Raw genomic sequence first — 10076 nt, forward strand, 5'->3', positions numbered from 1 at the left:
CCCTACACTTGCTCCAGTTGGGATCAACTAACTCAAGCCAGAGCAGGAATCAAACATGGAAACTTTCTTGGTCTCTATGGCAGTGCACTTTCCCACTGAAACCTAAGAGGAGTTCTTTTACATGGGTCTGAATTATGTGTAAAGGACCTCTTTTACATGTCTGGGCAATGTATAAGGAGCCTTTCACACAAGCCTGAGTGATACATAAGGAGCCTCTTAAACCAAAATGAATAATGCATAAGGAGCTGCTTATACAATTCTGAATGATGTGTAAGAAGATTCTTATACTGGTCTGATTAGCCACTTTAATACCGCTGCTTCTCATTTCAGATTCCAGGAGACTGATATCTGCAAGGCAGCTCCCTTGCCCTGGCTGCATTCTCATAAACCCCATGAAAAACTGCGTTTATGAGGCTCTCTCCAGGATAAGGGAGCCGGATTTAGTGGTGTAAACCCCGGTCTCATAAGAATCTGAATTTAAAGAGTGCCAGTATAAAACGCTCATAAAGATTGTTCAACAGAGGTCTAAGTAACCTTTAAGTAATCTATAAATCATGTTGGAAACTGTAATTGTGATTAGTCAAATGCATTCACCTACATATGAAACTTGTGCTATTTATGCTACATTGCAGATTCATTACCATTTAAAAAGGAAGACTCGCCTTTCACGAACGCCGGACATATCAAAGCGCTTTACAGCCAATGAAGTACTTTTGAAGTGTAGTCGCTATGGTAATGTAGGAAACACGGCAGCCAATTTGCGCACAGCAATGTGATAATTATTCCAGATCAATGAGTTATAAAAGCAAACTGTGGATGCTGGAAATCTGAAATAAAAACAGAAAATGCTGGAAATACTCAGGAGGTCAGGCAGCATCTGTGGAGATAGAAACAGAGTTAACGTTTCAGGTCGATGACCTTTCGTCAGACAGGAACAGATGCCGCCTGACCTGCATTCTCTGTGTTTATCAACGATTTATCAGGTGGTTTCCTTAATTTGAGACAAATGGTTGATGTTCTGAGGTTCCTTCCAGTCTACATTTGCTTCTGTCTGTTATATTTTGCCCTTTCCTGTAAGCAAATACAGCATGTCATCATTTTCACGAGTAGAGAGAGTGTCACACCAATGCCAAGCTCGCATGTCATCTTGTGCGAGTTGCATAAAATCGCGGCATGCAAGTAGCTTCTGGCAGCAGCTTGCTTTGTGGGCCAGGGACCCCCTGGCCTCTCCACTGGGCAGGCCACATTGTCTGCATGCCCGACACAAGACTCCCAAAGGAAGCGCTCTACTCGGAACTCCTATACGGCAGGCGAGCCCCAGGTGGGCAGAGGAAACATTTCAAGGACACCCTCAAAACCTCCCCTTGATAAAATGCAACATCCCCACCGACACCTGGGAGTCCCTGGCCAAGGACCGCCCTAAATGGAGGAAGAGCATCCGGGAGGGCGCTGAGCACCTCGAGTCTCGTTGCCGAGAGCATGCAGAAAGCAAGCGCAGGCAGTGGAAGGAGCGTGCGGCAAACCAGACTCCCCACCCACCCTTTCCTTCAACGACTGTCTATCCCACCTGTGACAGACACTGTAATCCCCATATTGGACTGTACAGTCACTTAAGAACTCACTTTTAGAGTGGAAGCAAGTCTTCCTCGATTTCGAGGGACTGCCTATGATGATGATGCTTTGTGGGTACAGCCTTCAAGATTTGATGTGTGACATTAGAAGCATATTGCAATGTCATAAACGTGTGGCAGCTGATGTGCAATGGTCACCACACGTTAAAAAAATCCACGCACAGGTATCTTCCACCCCTGGAGTTCAGGACTGGAATATCGGGTACTTAATTGAAACATCTGCAAACTCATTCCTTTTGGTGTGGAAGCAAGTCATCCTCGTTTGAGGGACCGCCTAAGATGATGATGATTGCAGTGCCACCAAAGTGGGTATGTTCACTCATGTATGAAAGGTTTCCTGAGTGCCTTAAAATGCTACATGAATGAACCTGCACATTGTTGCCAGTACATAATTTGTGGCATGCATCCTATGGCATATTTAATGTAGGCAGCATCTGGTCCTCTCACCTTGATAATCCTCCAGAACCCCAAATCCTTTTTCTGTGCATTTATTCCAACAACCTATGAATGTTGAGGACTGCATTCACTTATGCAGCCACCTCCACCCAGACATTTCTGACATTCCCCCCCCCCCCCCCATCCCCTCCCCCACCTCGGTTCCATATAGGGCAACCCTCATTTGCTGCACCTCCTGCAACACTACCTGAAGGGCGGCCCCCGTAGTATTGCTGGAATTCCTTTGCTGTTGCATTTCTGATTCCCATTCTGGTACCACATCAGAAATATATTGCAATACCTGCTGCTTGCAGTTCCCCTTTAACATGTGAGCAGCAGCCCTTTAAGTGCTGCTGTTTCACTGCCCCCTCTGTCACCATTTGGTACAATGTGTGCATGGAGCATGAAGAATTTATTCAAATGAGCTGGCCTTGGAATGTTTCAGTTCCTATTTCTGCCTTCTCTCCATGAAACTTAAACTGACTTACACGGCAATATTGTTTGTGCTTCCTTTTTTAAAAAAATTGCCGCTGGACAATAAATGCACGGCTGTTACCTAAGATAGACTGGAAAAACTGGGATTGTTCTCCTTAGAGCAGAGAAGGTTGAGAAGAGATTTGATAGAGGTGTTCATAGAAAATCTTTTTTTTACACGGCGAGTGATTAGGATCTGGCTGAAAGAACAGACTTAATCGTGGCTTTCAAAAGGGAATGCCTTTGGACCTGAAGGAAAGAAATTTGCAGGGCTACGGGGAAAGAGGGAAGGAGTGGGATGAGCTGAAGTGCTCTTGCAGAGAGCCGGCACGGGCTCGATGGGCCAACGGGCCGAATGGCCTCCTTCTGTGCTGTAACCATTCTATGATTCTAAGATGGTAATTTGCCTTCTTCTTAATAGCAATTGTATGTAGAACTGGATGGTCATTTCAGAAGGCATTAAGGGCTGAATTTTAACAGCCAAAAACAGGCGAGTTGGGGTCGGAACAGATGTTAAAAAATTTTTAATTGTGAATCACATCCGTCCATCTCGGGTTTAACAGAGGTGGGACAGGGGCAGGCAACCAGTCCGCTCCCAGGAGGAGGGTTAGCAATTTAAATATTTTAATGAGGCTGGCAACCTCTGATTTAACAAAGTGATTATGTGCATGAATATTTTTGTGTCCTTCTATGCATGCGCGCTGTGGACTCCGCCCCTTTTTGCACATGCGCACTCGATCCGTTCGCACATGCGCAGCGGGAGCCGAAAGTGGGGCCGAACCGTGTTGCCGAGCTTGGAGCTCGAGTCTGAGCTTGCTATTGGAGATTTGAGTTATCTATCGAAAATCAATAACTATACTAAAGGAACCTCCAGGCCTTTTGTCTAGAATATCGCTGCAATTATCTACAAGAACACTTTTGTGGCCTTCTGAGAGAGAGAGGAAATTGGAGGTGGGAGAGAGAGAGAGAACGAGAGAGAGTGGAGAGAGAGAGACTGGGGCAGGGAGAGAGAGCGAGAGAGAGTGGTGGAGAGTGAGAGAGAGTGGGGGAGAGAGAGAGAGAGACAGGGGCAGAGAGAGAGACTGGCGCAGAGAGAGAGAGAGAGTGGGGGAAGAGAGAGTGGGGTAGAGAGAGACGGGGGGGAGAGAGAGAGAGACTGGGAGGAGAGAGAGAGAAGCAGAGGGAGTGAGAGAGGGGCACAGAGAGAGGGGAGGGCAGAGACAGAGAGAGACTGGGGAGAGAAAAGCTGAGAGAGACTGGGAGGAGGCAGAGAGAGAGGGGCAAGGGGTGAGAGGATCAGAGGGGAGACAGAGAGAAGGAACTCAGGGAGAGGAGGTCAGGAACTCGTGTGGAGGGGGTGGTGGTAAAGAGCAAGGAGAGCACAGTGGAGATGGATGAAGAACGTGATCCCCTTTACAACTGCGCCACATTCTCTGACATTCTATGATTCTATGATTACAACAGTGACCACACACCAAAAGTACTTCATTGGCCGTAAAACGCTTTCGGACATCCGGCAGTCATGAAAGGCGCTATATAAATATAAGTCGATCTTTCTTTCTCTCCTCCCCCTACACCTGGTTGATTTCTATGAAAGCTCGGTGGCAAATGACTTAATTGGACTGGATGAAATTTGGAAGTCACGACACTATCACTATTCACTTCATACCCAATAAACCCGTTAACAATCCGTGACCCACACACAATGCTCCTTCTTGTACGCGGGGTGGTGGGGGTGTAAGGTTATCCTTGGGGGAGGGAACTTGGGGCGGGGGAGAAGAACAGGAACCCATGGGGGGCAGGGGGGTAGGAGGTCAGGAACTCGGGTGGGGGGTAGGTCAGGCATGTGGAGGGTAGGTCAGGAACTTGTTTGGGGGGGTGGAAGAAGATCTTAACCCATGTGAGTGAGCCCTGTCTGTTCCAAGTTAGCTCTGGTCTGTCTGGAGTCCGCAGTCAGAATGGCTCGAATTACACTTTGCAAAGTCACTGATTACATAGGCAGGGCAGTTCTCATTACACATTCCAGAGAAACTGCTGGGTGTATCTTACCCTCCAAGGGGACCAATCAGCAATCAGGTCTTGTGATCAAATCGGGACCCAATCAGCACTTTAGGTGTTGCAAACTAGCGAGTCCCTGATTTAACCTGCTTTGCAGGTCTAACAGTGGCCAATCGGGTTTCCCAGGCCTTGGGGAGAAGGTAAGTGCCTTTACAGTGCTGCTTGTGGGCCAAGAGGAGCACAAACACTTTCCTCCAGACCTCCAAGCTCCCCCCTCCCCCACCCATCAGATACACTCCATACAAAGACCCCTGGCATCGGACCCCGCTGCGTCGCGGATCGATCCAACTTGCTCCTATGAACTGCTCCAGAGTCTTCCCCACCTGACCAGGAGTAAAGCCTGTCAGTCAGGCTGCAGTCTGGGCGGGGAACCTGTCAATGACAGAAGATCCACACTGTGGAATTAGAACCACAGCATGCAGGGAAATCCAATCTTCACATCCAAAACTCTGTCCCCACCCCTCACTTACACAACCCGCCCCTGTTAATATCCAGGCATAAGAGTGAATCACGTAGTGTGGACCAGAGTCAGGTATAAGCCAGACTGGATGGGGGAGAGAGAGAGTCTGGGGGAAGAGAAAGGGAAGGAGGCAGAGAGTGAGAGAGTGGGGGGGAGAGAGAGAGTCGGAGAGAGCGAGAGCGAGAGAGTGGGGGAGAGTGAAAGAGAGTGGGGGAGAGTGAGAGAGAGTGGGGGACAGGGAGAGAGTGGAGGAGAGAGAGAGTGGGGAAGAGTGAGGGAGAGTGGGGGAGAGAGAGAATGGGGGAGAGAGAGAGTGGGGGAGAGTGGGAGTGGGCGACAGTGAGAGAGTAGGGGAGTGAGAGAGTGGGGGAGAGTGATAGAGAGAGAGTGGAGGAGAGTGGGGGAGAGTGAGAGAGAGTGGGGGAGAGAGAGAGAGAGAGAGAGTGGGGGAGAGAGAGCGAGAGTGGGGGAAAGTGAGAGAAAGTAGAGGAGAGTGAGAGAAAGTGGGGGAGAGTGAGAGAGAGTGGGAGAGAGTGGGAGAGAGAGTAGGGGAGAGTGAGGGAGAGAGAGTGGGGGAGAGTGAGAGAGAGAATGGAGGAGAGTGAGAGAGAGTTAGGGAGAGTGAGAGAGAGTGGGAGAGTGAGAGAGAGTGGGAGAGTGAGAGAGAGTGGGAGAGAGAGAGAGTGTGGGGGAGAGTGAGAGAGAGTGGGGAAGAGTGAGAGAGAGAGAGACTGGGGGAGAGAAAGAGAGTGGGGGAGAGAGAGAGAGAGAGAGATAGAGTGGGGAGAGTGAGAGAGAGACTGGGGGAGAGTGAGAGAGAGAGACTGGGAGAAAAAAAGAGAGTGGGGGAGAGAGAGAGACTGGGAGAGAGAGTGGGGGAGAATGAGAGAGAGAGAGTGGGAGAGAGGGGCAGAGAGGGAGAGATTTTTATAACAATTTGGCAATTTTTATGGTCCTTTTATTTTTTTTTCCTGGTGTTTCTCATAAAATATCATATTTAGTGAATTAAATTTCACAACATGCTACAGTGGGATTTGAATTCAAAATTACTGATCATTACCATTACGATACCATACCCTTAATCTTCAAAAAGCAAAACACTTGTTTAAAGCATTTTTGCTCACACTCGTTCATTCATTGTGTGACTGTTAGTTATTAGAGAAATGACCACCGCAGATGAATAGTCCAAGTGGTGATTTTAGAATCCACAACTTTTTGCACATTTATATTTTCAGTAAATTTATTGAACAGAGGAATTTCGAACCAAAGTTACTGGAGGTTTAGCTGTTCATAACTCCTTTCAATAATTCCATTTATGGGGACTATCAAGATGGAAGACAAAGGGGGGAGGCGGGGGGGGGGGGGGAGGAAATTGCATAGCGCCCTGTTTGGGGGCGGTAACAGCCACAAGGCGGGATTTCCTGTGCCTGGTGCGGAAGTCCCACCTCATTCGTGATATTGGGTTTAAAGTCCCCGAGAACAAGGGGGAGCGCAAAATTTGCTCTGTGGGGCGCGAGCCGGCGGGACGAATCTGAGAGGGGCGCAGCGCTACGCGCTGGAATGCATAGCGCTGCAGTATAGAAAGGGACCGCCCCTTCAGTAAAGGGGAGGGCCAAGCTGCCGATTCGGTGGGTCCGTACCTGGACTACCGGGAAACGGGGTGCCGTGGCATCAGCGGAGCGCCGGGCTGCAAGATCGTGGCACGGACCTCGCGATCCATCATTCAATGGGCCGCGACCGGTAAGTAGACCGATTTTTTTTTTTTTTTAAAGCACCACCTCCACTTTAACGAGCGCCCCGCGTGCAGCGGTATGTGCCCCCTGAACCTGTCGCTGACATTGCCCGGCCCAGCTTCACGGTGCGCTCCCGAATCTTCGCCCCCCAGGGCGAAAACGGTTCGTTGCGCACAGTGATGAAGTCGTCATTGCGGTGCAGCAGAGCAGAGCGGGGCGCTACCGGTTACCGCTGCCACTAAACTTACCAGAATTCAGTGGGTGTTGTTCATGGGCTCCGCCTGCAACCGAAAACTCATTTGCGCCCCATTAATACCCCTGGGTGGCTAACGAGAGGCGCAAACGACTCGAATTTCTCTCCCAAAACCTTTTGGAGAGAGGTGAAATCTCACCACATGGAAAGTATTAAAACGCCCTCTGGGCTTCCAACAGCCCAAATTAAAATGCAATTGATAAAGTCATAAAATTAATTTCTTGTATTACACATTTGGTATAAACCCAGTATTTTTGTATCTCACATTTGGTATAAACCCAGTACTTGAAAGAAAGTGATTTAACTTGGAATGTAATGTGCTTGTGAAAGTTTCCCACTCTTTCAACCAGAACTTTGCTGTTTTGCTTACCTTCACAACCAGTTTGTTTGTATTCACCGGTGCGGTCCTTTGTCCTATAGACCTGGCTTTCATCCGGTGAAAGAGCTGCTTTTACGTTGAGCTAAGTGGGATGCTAAGCGCCCCCTCGTTATATAACGGCCTGGAATTTGCGATCGGCTGGCCCCAAAGTAAGCTTCACAAAAGGATCTCACGCTCCCCGTGTCGAGAACTTCAGGTTTTCCGAGAATCAATTCAAATCAACGTAGTATGGTGGGGATCCACTAGTGCGAGCTGCTGTGATGTCAACAAGCTGTCTAAGCAGCCAATCAAAATACAGAATTCTCACAGACAGCGAACAAGGAAGTGGGTAAGCTCTTAAAAGTCTAACTTTTAAAAATGTAAGAGAGAGCAAAACAAAGATTGGGGCTCTCACACAGGGTAAAGACAAACCTGAAATGAAGATGGACAAACTTTTTCACACTGCACAAAATTAGAAGTTGTTTTTCAGGCCCTCAACTTTTGTTTAGCAGTCAATACACTGTTAAAACCCCAGTTACACCGAATCGATTTGGGTCTAACTTTTCTTGGGGAATTTAACAGCGTACGTACCGTGGAAGATCTGAAGTTTTTGTCAATTTCCCTGATTTGAGTGATTGCAGTGATTGCCAGCTCTGTGGGGTGTTGGAGTGGGGGCGGGGGAATGGGGACAGCACAGCCAGTATTGGTGCTGTGAATGACTGACCGCAACTTCAGGAGGCATTGGTGCCAAATCGTGAAGTTGCGGTCAGTTTCAAAGGCGGAATCACGGCTACCGCTGTCAGTTTGCTGTCATCCCGACCGCAAATTCCAGGCCGTTTTTTTAAAATCCGCATCTTCTTAGTCACCAGCCGTAGCGGTTATATCAAGTTTACTTTGGGGTTGTTGCCATTTGCATGTTAGCACTGGGGCCTGGCATTTCACTCAGCAGCTAAATTTGCCATTCCAGGTTGTAAAGATCTAAATTAATAGCCCTTTTATATAATACACAACCTTTTCAGGAAGTAGCTGTGTTGATCCAAATTCCAACACTGTTGCTGCTAAACCTGATCTGTTTACATTAGTTTAAACAGCAGCCAGGATTTTTAAAAAGGTGACTACCATTCACCTGTACACAGCTCCTGCGGCCGTTCAGGAAATTAGCAGAGTGAAAGAAAATAGTTATTCGCAGGTTTAAAACCACACATAAGCGCCAGAGATGGCTTCCATATAAGAACATAAGAACATAAGAATTAGGAACAGGAGTAGGCCATCTAGCCCCTCGAGCCTGCTCCGCCATTCAACAAGATCATGGCTGATCTGGCCGTGGACTCAGCTCCACTTACCCGCCCGCTCCCCGTAACCCTTAATTCCCTTATTGGTTAAAAATCTATCTATCTGTGATTTGAATACATTCAATGAGCTAGCCTCAACTGCTTCCTTGGACAGAGAATTCCATAGATTCATAACCCTCTGGGAGAAGAAATTCCTTCTCAACTCGGTTTTAAATTGGCTCCCCCGTATTTTGAGGCTGTGCCCCCTAGTTCTAGTCTCCCCGACCAGTAGAAACAACCTCTCTGCCTCTATCTTGTCTATCCCTTTCATTATTTTAAATGTTTCTATAAGATCACCCCTCATCCTTCTGAACTCCAACGAATAAAGACCCAATCTACTCAATCTATCATCATAAGGTAACCCCCTCATCTCCGGAATCAGCCTAGTGAATCGTCTCTGTACCCCCTCCAAAGCGAATATACCCTTCCTTAAGTAAGGTGACCAAAACTGCACGCAGTACTCCAGGTGCGGCCTCACCAATACCTTATACAGTTGCAGCAGGACCTCCCTGCTTTTATACTCCATCCCTCTCACAATGAAGGCCAACATTCCATTTGCCTTCCTGATTGCCTGCTGCACCTGCAAACTAACTTTTTTGGGCTTCATGCACAAGGACCCCCAGGTCCCTCTGCACCGCAGCATGTTGTAATTTCTCCCCATTCAAATAATATTCCCTTTTACTGTTTTTTTTTCCAAGGTGGATGACCTCACATTTTCCGACATTATATTCCATCTGCCAAACCTTAGCCCATTTGCTTAACCTATCTAAATCTCTTTGCAGCCTCTCTGTGTCCTCTACACAACCCGTTTTCCCGCTAATCTTTGTGTCATCTGCAAATTTTGTTACACTACACTCTGTCCCCTCTTCCAGGTCATCTATGTATATTGTAAACAGTTGTGGTCCCAGCACCGATCCCTGTGGCACACCACTAACCACCGATTTCCAACCCGAAAAGGATCCATTTATCCCGACTCTCTGCTTTCTGTTAGCCAGCCAATTCTCTATCCAGGCTAATACATTTCCTCTGACTCCGCGTACCTTTATCTTCTGCAGTAACCTTTTGTGTGGCACCTTATCGAATGCCTTTTGGAAATCTAAATACACCACATCCATCGGTACACCTCTATCCACCATGCTCGTTATATCCTCAAAGAATTCTAGTAAATTAGTTAAACATCATTTCCCCTTCATGAATCCATGTTGCATCTGCTTGATTGCACTATTCCTATCTAGATGTCCCGCTATTGTTTTGCAAAGGTTTTTAAAACTTTTTCCTTTCACTCTAAGAAATGGCTGGAGAAACTCTGTATCGGTGACTGGTGGCAAAACCACTTTACTACA

The sequence above is a fragment of the Pristiophorus japonicus genome, chromosome 12, assembly GCF_044704955.1.
Source record: "Pristiophorus japonicus isolate sPriJap1 chromosome 12, sPriJap1.hap1, whole genome shotgun sequence".
NCBI classification, from domain to species: domain Eukaryota; kingdom Metazoa; phylum Chordata; class Chondrichthyes; family Pristiophoridae; genus Pristiophorus; species Pristiophorus japonicus.